Raw genomic sequence first — 17,384 nt, forward strand, 5'->3', positions numbered from 1 at the left:
AAGCCACTGCAAACTAGGAGTAAAGCAACTCAACCGAAAGAATGAACCTAAATAGAAACTAGGAATCAATTCCATCACAACTTCAATATTATTTTCCTCTCTCTGCTTCAATGTTCTCATCTGCAAAATGGGGATAATGATAGCACCTCCCTCCCAGGGTTATTGTGAAGGTAAAATGAATTAATATTTGGAAAGCACTTTGCAGACCTTAAAGCAACATATAAATGCTAATTGTTATTGTTGTTATGGTACTGAAGGACAGCTGACACTAAATTGAGTTTTAAAGATTCTGTCAGGTTTGCCTCAATTTCTTTATCTGTAAAATGAGACAGAGAAAGGAAATGGCAAATGGCAAGAAAATCCTAAATGGGATCATAAAGAGAAAGATATGACTAAACAGCAACCAACGGATCGGATATAGATATCAGCCTCTCTGCTCATTCCTCCCAAATAGAGTTAAAACCCCAAAAGGTAGGAGAAGGATGTTCCCCCCAAAAGGATAGTAGTCATGGGTCTCATCATTCAACTGGAAAATGCCCACTGTACTCTTGACATATATGTATTCCAGGCACTGATTAAGAATTTCCTTTTATGATATACTTGACAAATATTTGGTGACTGAGTCTTTGTTTGAAGACCTTGAGTGGAGAAGAACCCGTGGAGAAGAACCCACTACCTTTCCTGTTTCACTGTCTTATTGACCAAAGTTTTTGGAATTTTTTTCTTTCTTGAGGCCTGAAATTGCTTCTTTATAACAGGGTTAAGTGACTTTCCCAAGGTTACATGGCTAATAAGTCTGAGGCCAGATTTGAACTCGGGAAGATGAGTCTCCCTGAATTCAAATCTAGTACTTTATCAATGTGGTCTAAGAAAATAGGAGAGGAGACTTCCTTCTGTTAATCTACCATTTTTCTTATTTCTGTCCCTTGAGGCCAAGCAGATCAAGTATAATTTCCCTCCATATGATAATCCTCCAAATACTTGAATACAGCTACCATGTTTCCTTTTCTTTAACCTAAAATTTTCTAGTTCCTTTGACTGATCTTCATATGGCATAATTTTTATGAATGCTTTCTTCTGGATACTCTCTAAGTGATTAATATCCTTCCTTTTGGAAGGAAGGAAGAAAAAAAGGAAAGGAGGGAGGGAGGAAGGAAGGAAGAAAGAGAAGGAAGGAAGGAAGAAAAGTAAGGGAGGAAGGAAGCTAAATATTTTTAAATGGTGTGTACTTTTTTAATTTAAAAATTTTTTATTGCAAAATAAACATAAGCAAGCAAATATGAACATTTCAGTAAACAGAGAACCTAAATGAATTGTGTAGTCTAGTTACACAGGTTTTCTTTACAGCATAATTAAATTTATTTTTAATTAATTAATTAGTTCATTTCATTAAAATTCCCAGATATCTCCTTCCTTCCCCTTCCTGAACTAGAGAAGGCAACATTTGATAAAAATACATATATACATACATACATACATATATATATATATATATAATTATGTCTTGCTTATTTCTGTTAATCAGTTCTTTCTCTGGAGGTGGACATACACAAAAATTATTCTTCAAACAATATGTTGCTATATATAATATTCTTTTGGTAGTGTTTGTTTCACTCGTCATAATTTCATGGAGGTCTTTCCATGATTTAAAAAAATTAACCTGCTTGTCAATTTTTTTTAATAATAAACTTTACCTTTTGTCTTAGAATCAATACAATATGTTGGTTCCAAATAGAATGGTACAAGCTAGGCAATGGGGGTTAAGTGCCTTGGCCAGGATCACACAGCTAGGAAGTGCCTCAGGCAAGATTTGAACCCAGTACCTCTCATCTCTAGGACTGGCTCTCAATCCACTAATTCACCTAGCTGCCCCCTGGTATTCCATTATGGTGTAGTGGTATTCCATCTCAATTATAGGTTAAAACTTATTTAGCCATTCTCCAAATGATGGATATCCCTTCAAATTCCATTTCTTTGACATCACCAAGAGATCTGATAAAAAATATTTTAGGACAGCTAGGCTCTTTCCCTTTGTTTACCTTGGTAAACAAACATAATAGTAGTATTGATAGGTCAAAAGGTATACCCAGTTTTATAACTCTTTGGGAATAATTCCAGATAGCTCTCCAAAATGGTTGGATCAGTTCACAGTTCCACTAACAGTATATTAGTATCCCCATTTCCTGACAAATTTAACACAATAGCAACAAGTCTTCTTTGTTCATTTATATCCTTTCTGAATTTTTCTCTGTCCATTCCCATGTATTTTTTTTTAAACCCTTACCTTCTGTCTTGGAATCAATACTGTGTACTGGTTCCAAGGCAGAAGAGTGGTAAGGGCTAGGCAATGGGGGTCAAGTGACTTGCCCAGAGACACACAGCTGGGAAGTGTCTGAGGCCAGATTTGAACCTAGGATCTCCCATCTCTAGGCCTGGCTTTCAATCCACTGAGCTGCCCCCATTCCCATGTATTTTTAATATTTCATTAATGATTTTTCTTTTTTGTCATTATTTGTCCCCTACCCTAAAATATATCTTCCCTTGTAGCAAATTATTATAGCCAAGCAAAACAAATCAATGTATTGTCTTTATCTGTAAATGTACATAGCTTTTATATCAATTCATAATTCTATCAACAGTTCATTTAAGAGTTTCTTTAATTTGGATTTCTCTAATTGTTAATGATTTGGAGCATTTTCATGTGACTGTCAATAGCTTAGATTTCTTCCTTTGTAATTACCTGTTTATGTCCTTTGGCCTCAAATGAGGAATGCATTATTTTCATAAATTTAGATCAGTTCCTTTAAGATATTGAATATTAAATCTTTACCAGAGAAACTTGCTACAAAGATTTCTCTTGTTCAACTGTTTCTCTTCTAATTTTAACTGCACTGATTTGCTTCTTCAATACCTTTTCAATTTTATGAAATCAAAATTGTACATTTTATCCTCCATGATCTTCTTTATCCATTAGTTGGTCATGAACTCCTCTCTTATTCATAATTGTGGAAGATAGTTTCTTCTTTGATCCACTGATTTGCTTATGATATGAAATGTTCTATATGATGTAACTATTTTGAACTTATTGGATGTATGATGTGAATTTTTGTGAACCTAATTTTTGTCAGAGTGCTTTTCAGTTTTTCTAGTTTTCATAAAAAATCCTTGCCCTAATGACTGGGACTGGATTTATCTAAGCTACTATGTTCATTTGCTTTAATATTTTGTGTACCTAATTTTTCAAATTATTTTTAGCCAGCAGTAAGTAATTTTGATCATGCCTGCTTTGTAGTATTTTTTAAATTTTTATTTAACCGATTAAGCAGATTTTTCCATGGTTACATGATTTGTGTTCTTTCCGTCCCTTCCGTTTAGCCCCCTCCCATAGCCAATGCACAATTCCACTGGGTTTTACATGTGTCATTGATCAAGACCAATTTCCATATTGTTGATATTTGCACTAGGGTGATTGTTTAGAGTCTACATCCCCAATCATATCCCCTCAACCCATGTGATTAAGCAGTTGTTTTTCTTCTGTGTTTCTACTCTCACAGTTCTTTCTCTGGATGTGGATATTGTTCTTTCTCCTAAGTCCTTCAGAATTGTCCTGGATCATTACATTGCTGCTAGTAGAGAAGTCCATTACATTCAATTGTCCTGCTTTGTAGTATTGTTTGAGAATTAGTACTACCGATGTCCCTTCCTTCTTACTTTTTTCATTATTTCCTATCAAAATCTTGCCTTTTTATCCCCACATATAAATTTTATTTTTATTTTTTCTAGTGCTATAAAATGGCCCCCTCAAAAACTGACTTACCATTTCTCCAAAACCTTCAAACTCTGTCTTCCTCTTAAGTTTAGAGAATGTCAGATTATGACATTCAGATTTTTTATCATAAATTTTTAGATAGAGTTGCAAATATCTTGAAGTTTCCTATCATTTCCACACTGCTCTCTTTTAATTAATAGTAGATCTGTGATGGACTTTCTCCTCATTACTTGACTCAGTTCTCTTTAGATATGAGAAATGAGGTCTTTATCAGAGAAATATGCAAAAAATTTTTCCTTAGTTTATTGTTTGCCTTCTAATCTTGGTTGCAATGGTTTTGTTTATACAAAACATTTAAGATTTAATATAATCAAAATAATTCCTTTTACATCTCAGTAATGTTCATAATGACTCAATAATGGTCATAAATTCTTCTCTTATCCATAGATCTGAGAGGTAAACTATTCTATACTATCCTAATTTGTTCATAGTATCACCCTTTATGTGTAAATCATATATTCATTTTGACCTTATCTTAGCAGAGGGTGCAAGATATTGCTCTATACCTAGTTTCTGCTATACTATCTAGTTTTTCCTACAGTTTTTGCCAAATAGTGAGTTCTTATCCCAAAAGCTGGGATCTTTGGGTTTATCAAATGCTAGATTGTTACAGTCATTTACCCCTGTATATTGTATATCTAATGTATTCCATTGATCCACCATTCTATTTGTTTTCCACACTGCCTTCTTCCTTCAATCTCTCTTATTGCTAATGCTGGCATTCCTAGTACAATATTAAATACTAGTGGTAATAATGGATATCCTTACTTCACTCCTGATCTGCCTGGGAAGACTACTAGCTTTTCCCCATTACATATAATACTTGCTAATGGTTTTATATATATATATATATATATATATATATATATATATACACTTTTTTATAATACTAAGGAAAGCTCCATTTACTCCTATATTTTCTTGTGTTTTTAATAGGAATGAGTGTCATAATTTGTCAAAAACTATTTCTGCATTTATTGAGATAATCATGTGATTTCTGTTATTGATATGATAAATTATGTTAATGAGTTTTTAAAAATACTGAACCAATTCTGCATTTCTGGTATAAATCTCACTTGGTCCTATGGAATGACTCTTGTGGGATATTGCTAATATTTTATTTAAAATTTTTGCATTTATAGTCATTAAGGAAACTGGTCTATAATTTTCTTACTCTTTTTCTTCTTCTTGGTTTGGGTATCAACACCATATTTGTGTCATAAGAGGAATGTGGTAGGACTCCTTCTTTGCCAATTTTCCCCAAATAGTTTATATAGTATTTGGATTTATAGTTCTTTAAATGTTTGTTAGATTCACTTGTGAATCCATCTGGGCCTGGGGATTTTTTCTTAGGAAATTCATTGATGGCTTGTTCAATTTCCTTTTCTGAGATGGGGATTATTTCAGTACTATATTTCCTCTTTTGTTAATCGGGGGCTATTTATATTTTTGTGAATATTCATCCATTTCACTTAGATGTCTGATTTATTGGTATTTAATTGGGACAAAGGACCTCCTTATTATTGCTACAATTTCCTCTTCATTGGTGGTGAGTTCCCTTGTTTTCATTTTTTGATTCTGGTAATTTGATTTCCTTCTTCACTTTTTCTTGTTTCAAGTTACTGTTCATTGGTTGTTGTAGTCACTGCATATGTCATTTTCTGAATTCTGCTTATTATAGTCCACATCAGTTCATATAAATCTTCTCATGCTTCTTTGTATTCATCCTGTCCACTGTTTCTTATGGCACATTAATATTTCCTTGCATTCATGCACTACAACTTATTAACCATCACCTATTTGATGGACATCTACTCCAATTCTTAATACAATAAAAACTACTATAAGCATAGTATATGAGCGACCTTGTTATCATTGACTTCCTTGGCATATATATCTAGTGGTAGGGTCTCTGGGTCAAAGGATATGGATGTTTTAGTTACTTTCCTTGGATAATTCTAAATTGCTTTCTAAAAAGGTTGGATCAACTTGCAATTCTACCAACAATTCATAATTTGTCACTTTTTCTATAGCAGGTTCAACATTGACTATTCTCATCTTTTGTCATTTTTGCAAATTTGCTGGGTGTAAGATGAAATTTAGAGTTGTTTTGATTTTTTTTGTTATTATTATTATTGATTAGGATCATTCCTTGTTTGTTTGCTAATAATTTTCAATTCTTGGGCTGTTTGACCATTTAGTTATTGGGAAATGGTTTTTGGTCTCATATATATATCTGTTAGTTGGTTATATTTCTTGCATGTTAGACTTTTATGTTTGATACAAAAGACTTTTCCTAATTGTCTGTTTTACTTTTTTTTATCCTGGTTGGATTAATTATATTTGTTCAAGTTTGTCAATTTTGTGTAATCTAGATTATCTGCTTTTGTCATTGCTGACATAAATAGTTTGGTTGAGAAATTCATTCTCAAATGTTACCTGCCAGAAAGGTGATAGATTTAAAATGCAGAATGAAATATATTTTTTTCGGACATTACCTACATGGGAATTGATTTTTCTGGACTATGTATATTTGTTATGAGAACCTTCTTTTTCTTTCTCCTCTTTTTAAAAGTTCTTCATTGAGGGGGCAGGGAGAAGAAAAAATAAATGTTTGAATAAAGAAAAAAGAATTTCACTTCCTATCCATAGTTGTGAAAGGTACTTAATATGGTTCTCTCTTCATTTTTAATGATATTACTCTATTTCTTGTTGAAGGCACTACTATGTCATCCATGTTGACTTCATAATTTCCCTCATTTTGTCCCTTTCTTTCAGCTGCATATTAAATTAAAGGTCAAGCCTTAGTAATTCTGCCTTCTCAATATTGCTCACAACCATACCCTAATACAAGCCCTATCCTTTTACCTAGACTATTTCCAGTCATCTAATTGGGGTTCCAGCCTCATTTTTCCTCTCTCTAATCCATCCTCTACACAGCTGCTGTCTTACCAAATATTCCAATGCTCAAGATGCTTCCTGTTGCCTTTTATATAAAATACAGACTCCATTATTTTATATTTGACAATCTTTATGGCTCCAATCTACATTTAGAAGCTCATTGCATGTTATTCCCTTTTACACATTCTACATTCTAACTAACCTGTTGTTTTTCTACATCCACAAGACTTTATTTCCCATCTCTATGCCTTTGTACAGACTTTCCTTTTTAGCCTGGCACACACTCCTTCCATGCTTTCTTTTTAAAAAATATTTTATCTTCTCAATTACATATGATAATAATTTTAAACATAGATTTCCTGAAGTTTCAAGACACAAATTGTTCCCCTCCCTCCCTTTCCTTCCCACTCCTTGAGATGACAAGCAATTTGATATGAATTAAACATGCATAATCATGCAAAAAATTTCCATATTGGTCATTATTATGGAAGAATACTCATATAAAACCAGAACACAAAAATAAAAACACAAATAAAATAAAGTGAAAATAGTATGTTTGACCTGCAGTCATACTCCAACAGTTCTTTCTCTGGATCCCTCTACACTTTCACCTCTTAGCATCCCCAGATCTCTTTAAGGCTCTGCTTTTGCCACATTCCCATTGTCTATCTGGATCCCTCTGGTTTCTAGCAAACTCCTCCTGTCACCACAATCTCTTTGCTATTCCTTTGAATAGATTTTAAATTTGTTAATCAGTAGAAATATTATTTGCCCCCAGCAGAATGAAAGATTCTTGAGGGCAAGAACAATTTCATTTTTTATCTTTGTAACTCCAGCACCTCGGACAGTACCTGAAACTTTGTAGGTACTTTAAAAAATTCTTGTTGAATGAGTATGAGTGCACAGTGGTCTGCCAGAAGTAGGGCACAACCATGGCCCATGTTCTGCCCACATTACAAGTAAATACATGGTGAGTTGGCTCCTCCAATACAATAGTTTCTGGCTTTGCCTCTCCTTCCATCCTTCCTCAAACTCCCATAGCTCCCTGCTCTTACTCTCTCAGCTGAAAAAATTGTTCATATTTATAGGAAAAAAACTGAGACCATTTGCCCTGAACTCATTCTTCTCTCCTCTCCCTCATCTCCTATCACTCAGATGCATTCTGCCACTTTCTTCTCCATCTGTTTCACATGAAGTAGTTCAATTCCCTACCAAAGCTAACCCTTCTACTTATTCAAGAGATTCTATTTCATATTGTCTCCTCCAGTAGATTGCTCCTCTCTGTCATTTTCACTATTTCATTTAATTTCTTTTCTTTTCTTTCTTTTTTTAAATATACTCTTACTTTCTTGGAATCATTACTAAGTATTGGTTTCAAGGCAGAAGAGCAGTAAGGACTAAGCAACTGAAGTTAAATGACTTGCTCATGGTCACACAGCTAGGAAGTGACTGAGGTCAGTTTTGAACCCAACATCTCTTGGCTCTAGGTCTTGTTCTCTATCCACTGAGCCACCTTGCTGCCCTTCTTTTACTTATTTTAAATCTCTCCTTCTCTGTTGACTCATTTCCTACTGCCCACAAACATCCTCATGTCTCCTCTATCCTGAAAAAAACAACAACAACCTTTCACTTGATCCTTCCATTCATGCTAACTGTTGTCCTATATCCCCCCTGCCCTTTTTAGATAAATTCCTAAAAAATGTTCACAATAAGTGCCTTCTCTTTCTCTCATTCTCTCCTAAACTCCCCATGATCTAGCTTCTGACATCATTCCACTGAAACTACTCTCCAAAGTCACTAACAATCTCTTGGCTGCAAAATCTAATGGTCTTTTCTCAATCTTCATTCTCCTTGATCTCTCTGCAGCCTTTGTCACGAGAGTTCATTCTCTCCTCCTGGCTGTTTATATTTTTCTCTCTAGATTTTCAGGATGCCACCATCTCATGGTTCTCCTTGTACCTCTTTGATTTTTCCTTCTCTGTCTTCTTTGCTGGGTCTTCTTCTAGATTATCCCTTCTGACCAAACCATAGGTGTCTCTCAGGGTTCCATCCTGGGTCCTTTTCTCTTCTCCCTCTAAAGTACTTTACTTGGTGATCTCATCAGCTTCCATGGACTGGACTTAATCACCATCTTAAAGCTAATGATTCTCAAATCTACTTTTCCTGCCTTGGTCTCTCTATTGAGCTCCAATTTCACATATCTTACTGCTTTTTATATATCCTGAACTGGATGTTCAATAGACATCTTAGACTTAAAGTTTCCAAAATAGAACTTGTTATCTTTTCCCCTAAACCGTGCCTCAATTCCTAGCTTCTTTATTAATGTTATAGGGAACATCATCCTCTGAGTTACTCAAGCTTGCAACCTAGGAGTCATCCTGATTCCTCTCTATTTCTCACCCCTTTTTCCCACCATATCTAAGTTGTTGTCAAGACCTGTTAACTTCATCTTTGCAATATCTCTTGAATATGCCACTTTTCTCCTCTGATACTGCCATCACTCTGGCATGGGCCCTCATCATCTCAGGCCTAGGTTGTTGCAATTGCCTACCTGTGAATCTGCTTGTCTCAAGGCATTTCCTCACCGAGTACATCCTTCATTTACACACTAAAGTGATTTTCCTAAAGTGCAGGTCAGATCATGTCATCCCTCTACTGAATAAAATCTAGTGACTCCCTATTGCTTATAGGATTAAATACAGAATTACCTGTTTGACATTCAAAACCTTGCATAACCTAACCTCCTCCTAACTTTCCAGTGTTCTTCTTTACTTCTTTTACTTCTCCTTAACTTTACTTCCTGACATGTACTTTTTGATCCAGTGACATTGAGCTCCTTGGCTATTTCAGGAACAAGATCTTCTAGTTCTCAGCTTTAGGCATTTTCTCTGGGTATGCCCCATGCCTGAAATGTTCTCTCTCCTCTGCTCTGACCACCAATCTTCCCGGCTTCCTTTAAGTCCCAGATAAAATCCCACCTTCTACAGAAAGGCTTTGTTTGCATTAGATTGCAAGCTCCTTGCTGCCAGAGACTGCCTTTTCCCTCTTTTTGTATCACCCATGGCTTAGCACAGTGCCTGATACATAGTAGGCACTTAATAATGTTTATTGATATACACCCAAATTTTCATTCCCCTTTGGTTCCCACAATTTCTCCCATCAGAATATCTTCTACTTACAACACCTCTTTTTTATTCTTATCTACCCATTTCACTGGGGAAAGACTTCACATGTTTGGGGTAGATACTCCCTCCCCTAACTCACCAATGTGTTTAGTCTATCTGCCAAATGGTTTACCAGGGCATGGCTGCTGGACATAATACAGCCTCTTGGAGCCACAGGTGAAAGTTGAGTGTTAGGTGAACAGCAAAGATGGATGAACAGCCCTGAAAAATGCTCAGCAAGATATTTGTTCCAGTGACTGAAGCAGGTGCTATGGAATGCTTAGAGCCAGAGCAGATGTCGGAGATGCCAGAGTCACCCACTGCTTCCTGGCTATGGCTAGTCAGCCTGACTTTTGCCTTGCTATGGGACTTTGATAACTCTGGAGGAAAGAGTGAGACTGACCACTTTGTGGGAATCTGTCTCCCTTAAATTTAACTCACTTGAAAGTCAAAAGACATCACTCTCTGAAGTCATTATTCCTTTTTGAAAACAGCTTTCCTTTGACCTATTGTCTTCCTTCTGAATAGTTTATCCTCTTCCAAAGCTGTATTCCAGGAATGGATTTCATCCCACGTCTCAGTGACACCTATGAGTTCAGAATTGATTCTTTGTATCAGGCTCTCAAGTTCACCTTCTTTAATGTCCATCTTTGGTTAACTCACATAGAGACATTTGAGGCTGTGGATTTTCTCCCCATTTTCAAAGAGTATCAATGATATGCCAGGTTTTTAGGGGGCATCAACTTTGTGGAATTAGATCATTCGAGTTTAGGGTTAAAGCTCCAATGACTCCCATCCTGCCTCTAGAATAAGAGGAAAACACCTCTGCTTGGCCATATAGAAAACAGGCAGCTCTACCTTTCCAGACATACCACTCAATACTCCCTTTCATGCCCATTGTCCCACTTGCCATTCTCCACATATGATATTCCATCTCCCATCTCTGTGATTTTGTACTGGCTGCTCCTTATACCTGGCACTCACTCTTTCCTCATCTCTTTGCTAAGATCTTCTTGCCAACCTTCCCTCTCTCCATTGCTGTGTAATTAGAAAATCTTGAACCTTTGGACTCTATCTCCCAGAATCCTTTTCTTGTCCCAAGAATCCTTTTCCCTTCATTCACATTAGCAATATTATGTTATTGTTTTTAAGCTATGTGTAACTCCTCCCTTGATGTCTCTTTTCACCTCACATACATGGCTGGGTGAGCTCTCTCTGTTTCTCTAACCTTTTATTTTTCTTTTTATCCAAGTTATTATTAATAAATCTTATTAAATATAAGACCTGGAGTATTTTGGATATTAATTTTTAATTTACATTACCTAATATTTACTTCATTTTTTAAACCCTTGCCTTCTGTATTAGAATCAATACTGCATTGGTTTCAAGGCAGAAGAGTATAAGGGCTAGACAATGGGGGTTAAGTGACTTTCCCAAGGTCACTGAGCTAGGAAGTGTCTGAGGCCAGATTCTCATATTTACTTTAAGTGTACTTGTTACCCTATTTGAAATGTAAGCTTCTTGAAGACAGAGACTATTTTCACTTTAGTATTTCTATCCCTCACAAGTACTTCACAAGTAGTAACTACTTAAATAGATGTTCATTGAATCAATAGATTAATTGATCAGACTGACAGACACCATTTAAAATTATATACTTCCAGAGGGAATGTTAACAATTCTGTGGCAAAATACTTTATTTTGTATACAATAGTCCTTAAATAAATGTTTGTGGAATTTACTTCTAAGGTGGGGCTTTGAAATATGAAAGATGATAGAAATTAGCTGACCAAAGCTAATTTCTCCCCAAAGGCCTTGACTCTCTGAAACTTCTTCCAACTTCTCCTTGTTTTAAGAGGTTACCTTCAATAAGTATCGGTTCAGAGGTTCTGGTAATGTGCCTGCTTTATCTGCCCTGAATATGTTTCCCCAAGCACAATCCAAGGGTCCTGTCTAATACTCTCTTAAGGCTGGAGGCTTAGCATTCCTTGAAGTGTGATGAGCAGAGATGGGGGGTGAGGGAGGAAAATGTCCTTCTTATCCTAAACTTTCTGTGCCTTTTTGAAGTAAAATGTGGAACAAAGAGAAGTCTGGAATTTCCATCTCTTCTTTACCTAATTGTTGGCTTCCTCCCCAGGGAGACCTTTTGAGTCACTGACCCAGGACACTTCCAGCTTCTCAGAGAAGGAGCACTTCCTTTTTTAAGTAAGACAAACAAGAAAAATAGGTTGATCCACCAATGAAGGGAAAACAGAGCCTGGGAATCTGCCAAGGGCAGAAAATCTTTCAAAGATCTGAAACCAACAGCAAGTCAATCAGTCAGCAAGCATTTAAGTGCCTACACAGTAACAGGCACTAGGGAAACTGCTGAGGGTACAAAGAAAGCCAAAAATCCAAACCAAAAAATTGTCCCTGCTCTCAAGGAGCTCACAGTCTAATAGGGGAAACAATATGTAAACAACTATGTTTTTGCTATTTATTCTTTTCAGTCGTGTCTGATTCTTCATGACTCCATTTGGTGCTTTCTTGGCAAAGATACTGGAGTGGTTTGCCATTTCCTTCTCCAGCATGTTGTGCAGATGAAGAAACCAAGGTGAATAGGGTCACACAGCTAATAAGTGTCTGAGGCTGGATTTAAACTCAGGAACAGGAATCTTCCTGACTCCAGACTCAGTACTCTATCCAGGGTACCAACTTACTGCCCCCAAACAACTATGTATAAACAAGATATATATATATATATATATATACACCGACACAAGATTAATTTAGGATAGTCAGAGGCAAAGCATTAAGAATAATGAAGACTTGGAAAGGGTTTTTGAAGAAAGTGGGACTTTAGTCTCAGCTTGAAGACACTTGAAGGAATCTAAGGAAACCAGGAAGCAGAGGTGAAGAGGGAGAACATTCCAGACATGAGGGAAAGCTAGGAAAAATGCAGACTTGACAGATGGAATGTGGTGTGTGAAGAACACCAAGGAAACTAGTGCCACTGCATTGCAAAGTACATGGAGAGGAGAAAGGTGTAAAAAGCCTGGAAAAGTAGGAATAGGTCAAAGAATGATGAGCTTTTGATGTCAGAGGATTTTATATTTGATGCTGCAAGCTAAAGGGAGCTAACCTGACATAAAATAGTCTTTTTAATGGTCAGTGGTGCATCTCCCCCATTGTTGAAAGTCATCCCTAGTTTTCCCTCTTTTATTTCTATACCACCCAATATTTAACAGTGCGTCTTGCACATTAATTTTAGGGATGGGAATTACCCATCATTGGAATCTCAATAGATTTTTAAAAAATGAGTATATGAGAGATGTCTTTAGACTAGTACAGCTCTCTGTCTCTCATTTGTTGTCTCTCTCTCTCTTCTCTTCTCCCTAGCTCTCTCCTTTTTTCTCTCTCTCTTCTCTTTGTTCTCCTATATTTTTATGTTCCTTTCCTCTTTCTTATTCTCTAGTACTCTCAAGAAAAATTTTAGCCAGATAATCAACAAGTGCTTAAACAAAGAATTGTAATAAGTTCATCCAGAAGCTTCTTGTATAGGTGGAAAGACATGACAAATACATTAACAGAGTTAATTAATATTTTCAGATAATATATACAATTCAATTTTGAGTCTTGTCATATATTGCAAGTTAGAACAGAAAGATGGATTTAGTGAGCCTCAGATTCTACATCTATAGAAATGAGGTTACTCTGGGGTTTAAATGAGATAAATGATGTTTATTTGCATTTTTGAATTTAATAAAAAGTTAAATGGGCACTTCTATATATACAGTAAAACAGAAATAGAGGGTTATACATGAAGCTATAATTCTCTATTATGAATGATTTACTTTTCTCTTAAAGTATATAATAAATTCAACATGTTACTATCAAAGACATTCTGCCTATCTGTGGTCCCTTCTGGTGGTGGCATATTTTTAAAAGAGAATGGTTTTCACATGGATATAAAATACTCTATTGTTCTAACTATAATTAGATTTATTTTATAAATTCACATAACATAGACAAGCCATAACTATAGACATGAATCAAAGACTTCATTAGAGCGAACAAAGACAGCATCAATGTTATGATGTTTTTGGACAGCTTTGTTCAATAATTATTCAATTAATAATCAATTGACCTTTAAATCCTCTGGAACTTTTGGGCACGAGGTTTATGCTTTCAACCAGTTTACTGTTTTTTTTTCTTTCTTTTTTTTTAGTGATAAGTGCCCTGAATTCTTTTTGGAGGAAGAAAAAAAATACACAATTGAAGCAGCAATTTGTATTCTTTCCTTTTAGAAAGGTAGAAACAGGCTTGAATCTGCAAGGAAGCTGGTAAGTTGTTTTTTAAAAATTTATTTATGTATCACTCTGAATCCATTAAATATGTATTTTTTATCAATCTCACTGTCTTTTAGTTTTGTAGAGAAGTTAGAGTTTCAGCCATTTCCCTTGATGCAACTGTTCTGTCATTCATTATATTAACAATGATGATGGTGATTATTATTATGATCATCATCATCATCTTTTTCTCTTTTTGTTCAATGGAGTTCAAATATAAATAGTTTGGGGACAAACCAGCATTGCATTATTATTCTGTCATATTTAAGGTTTTGTGGATTGTTTCATAAGTTGATAAAAATGAGTTTGGGGTTTTGTTTTTTTGCAACAAGTGTCTTTGGCCTATCTCCAATAGCAGAAATGATGTTTGGGATGATATGTGCTTCATCACTAATACCACCATGCCTTTCTGGGACTCTCCCCCAAATCAAAAATCCTGTTGGGCAGCATGATGTATTGTAAAGTGAACAGTAGCTCTAAATCCCTCTTGATTAGAGAAATGCAAATGAAAACAACTCTGAGTTATCACTTCACATCTATCAGATTGGCCAATCTGATGAAAAAGGAAAATGATAAATGTTGGAGGGGATGTGGGAAAATTGGGACACTAATACACTATTGGTAGAGTTGCAATCTGATCCAATCATTCTGGAGAGCAATTTGGAACTATGCTCAAAGGACTCTAAAATGGTTTATAACCTTTGATCCATCAATACCATTACTAGTTCTATATCCCAAAGAGATTTTTTTAAAAGGGAAAAGGACCTATTTGTACAAAAAATATTTATTGCAGCTCTTTTTGTGGTATCAAAGACTTGGAAATTGGGAGGTTGTCCATTAATTGGGGAATGGTGGAACACATTGTGGCATATTATTGTGATGGAATGCTATAAGAAATGACAAGCAGGATGATTTTAGAAAAATCTAGAAAGATATACAAACTGATGCAAAGTGAAGTGAGTAGAACCAGAAGAGCATTGCATATAGTGACAGCAATATTTTTTATGAACAACTGTGAAGTAACATTACTCTCAGCAATGCAGTGATCCAAGACAATCCCAGAGACTCATGATGAAAAATGCCATCTGCTTTCAAAGAAAGAACTGATGGAGTCTGAATGCAAACTAAAGCATACTATGTTTCACTTCATTTCTTCTTTTTTTTAATTTGAGATCTCTCCTACAAAATGACTAATATGGAAATATGCCTTACATGATTGCATATGTAACATCCAGATCAAATTGTTGCTGTCTCAGGGAAGGAAGGATGAGAGAGTTTAGAATTCAAATTTTTAAAAAATGAATGTTAAAAATTGTTTCACATGTAATTGGGGAAAAAACAAGATGTTATTAAGGAAAAAAAAAGAAAATATACAGCACTTGAGTTGGGAGACTCAGGCCTGAAGTCTGGCTCTAACCATGTGACCCTGGGCTTGCTAATTTATCTTTTTGGATCTTGGTTTTTCATTTCAAAATGTGGAGACTGGACTGAATTATTGTTCTGAGGGTTCCCAAGACCCTTTCAGGGGTCCATGAGGCCAAAATTATTTTCATAATAATAAGACATTTACATTTCTAATATGGTAGACATATTCCACAATAGATATAATTCACATAAATAAAAGTTCTTTGGAGAAGTTCACAATAATTTTTAAGACTATTAAAAAAAGAGGTTCTGAGACCTAAAAGTTTCAGAATGTCTGGATTAAAAAATCTCTGATGTCTGGGCAGCTAGGCAGCTCATAGAAGGTCGGACATGGAGATATGGGCTCTTCAGTGCCAGTTGGAGCTGGCTCCAGTGTCCCCTGTCCCCCAGGTTCTGCTTTTGATCCATGTTTCAAAGATTTCTGTTAGGGACTAGAGGAATTACAGAGTAATTTTATCCTAGAAAGTGATGCTGTGATCCCAGGATGCTATACCCTTCTTTCTATATTATCTCTTAAGAATATCCTCACTTACTTTTGAGAAACAATGCTATCCACATTTTGGAGAAAGAACTGTGGGGGTAGAAATCCAGAAGAAAATGTGATTTATCACTTGTTTATATAGGTATATGATTTGGGGTTTGGGTTTTAAAGGTTTGTTCTTTTACAAAAATGAATAAATTGGAAATGGGTTCGAGTGATTTTACATATATATGTACAGCCTGGTGGAATTGCTTGTCAACTCTAGGAGGGAGGAGGGATGAGGGGAGGGAGAAAACATGAATCTTGTAACCAAAATTAAAAAAAACTAAATTTAAAAATAAAATAAAAAAACAAACAAAAAGAAATCTAAACAGCAACAAAAGAATATCCATACTTCCCTCGTATGCACATGAGCCTGAGACTGAGCACAGTTCTTATTGTAGGCATCTCCACTAGTTCCAGCATCCCCTCCATTGCCCTTGAGCACCAGGGAGGTTGACATGACATGGTAGCCAAGGTCAGGGTGGCAGCGCTCACAGCAAGCAGCTGCTGGAAATACCACTCTCAGGAGCACCAGTTCCCGGAAGGCTTGGATCGTGTAACAAATTGGGGGTCTCTAGAGCCCTTTCTAAGGCCCATCTTTTGTGGGAGCTGAGCCAACTGCAGCAGGTTTGGAAGGCCCCAAGGAAGGTCCAGGTGGCAGGCAGCCTGCCAGGAGGGGTCAGGCTCAGGTAGTTTATTTTCTGGCAAAGGCTTCCCATCCAGAACAAATACATCCTGTCTTAATTCACTTCAAAGGAAGGAGAGACGAAAGGGCAATAGTTTGTCCTTGCTGCAGTGATAGGCAGAGATGCTGGGACAGGAGACTGATTAAAGGAATGCCAGAGCCTCGGAGCCCAGGTTGCATGGGGCTGAAGCCTTTGCCAGAGGAGAGAGTGTGTTTTCAATTTCATGGAAAGGAAGTGACTCTATAGGAGGCAATGGTATTCTGGCACCCTTGCCCAAGAGGGATTAAAATCTTTCTACCTTGATGCTCCGTATCTCTTCTAAGCTTCCTGTTATCCTGGGTCAGATAGTGGTAGGGGCCCAAATAAATTGAAAAGATCCCAATGGGTCTCAGGGCTCTCACTGATGGTCACACAGATGTGTGGTTGTCAGATCACACAATATGTGGTCATTATACCTGTTATACCCAGGAAACAGTTTGTGTACCATTTGTTTGAGCTCTAGGGTTCTTGGGAAGAAAAGACTTCTAC

At 36.2% G+C, this 17,384-nt stretch overlaps 1 long non-coding RNA gene across 1 annotated transcript in view; it reads left to right on the top strand.

The window, feature by feature from the left end:
- Positions 1-17,384, top strand: part of LOC130458225 (uncharacterized) — an 89,026-nt gene that overhangs the window by 31,407 nt on the left and 40,235 nt on the right. Inside the window, exon 2 of the long non-coding RNA XR_008917331.1 lies at positions 14,102-14,216. This is a non-coding gene — a long non-coding RNA (uncharacterized LOC130458225). The remainder of the gene's footprint in view (positions 1-14,101; positions 14,217-17,384) is intronic.

The sequence above is a fragment of the Monodelphis domestica genome, chromosome 1, assembly GCF_027887165.1.
Source record: "Monodelphis domestica isolate mMonDom1 chromosome 1, mMonDom1.pri, whole genome shotgun sequence".
Lineage (NCBI taxonomy): Eukaryota > Metazoa > Chordata > Mammalia > Didelphimorphia > Didelphidae > Monodelphis > Monodelphis domestica.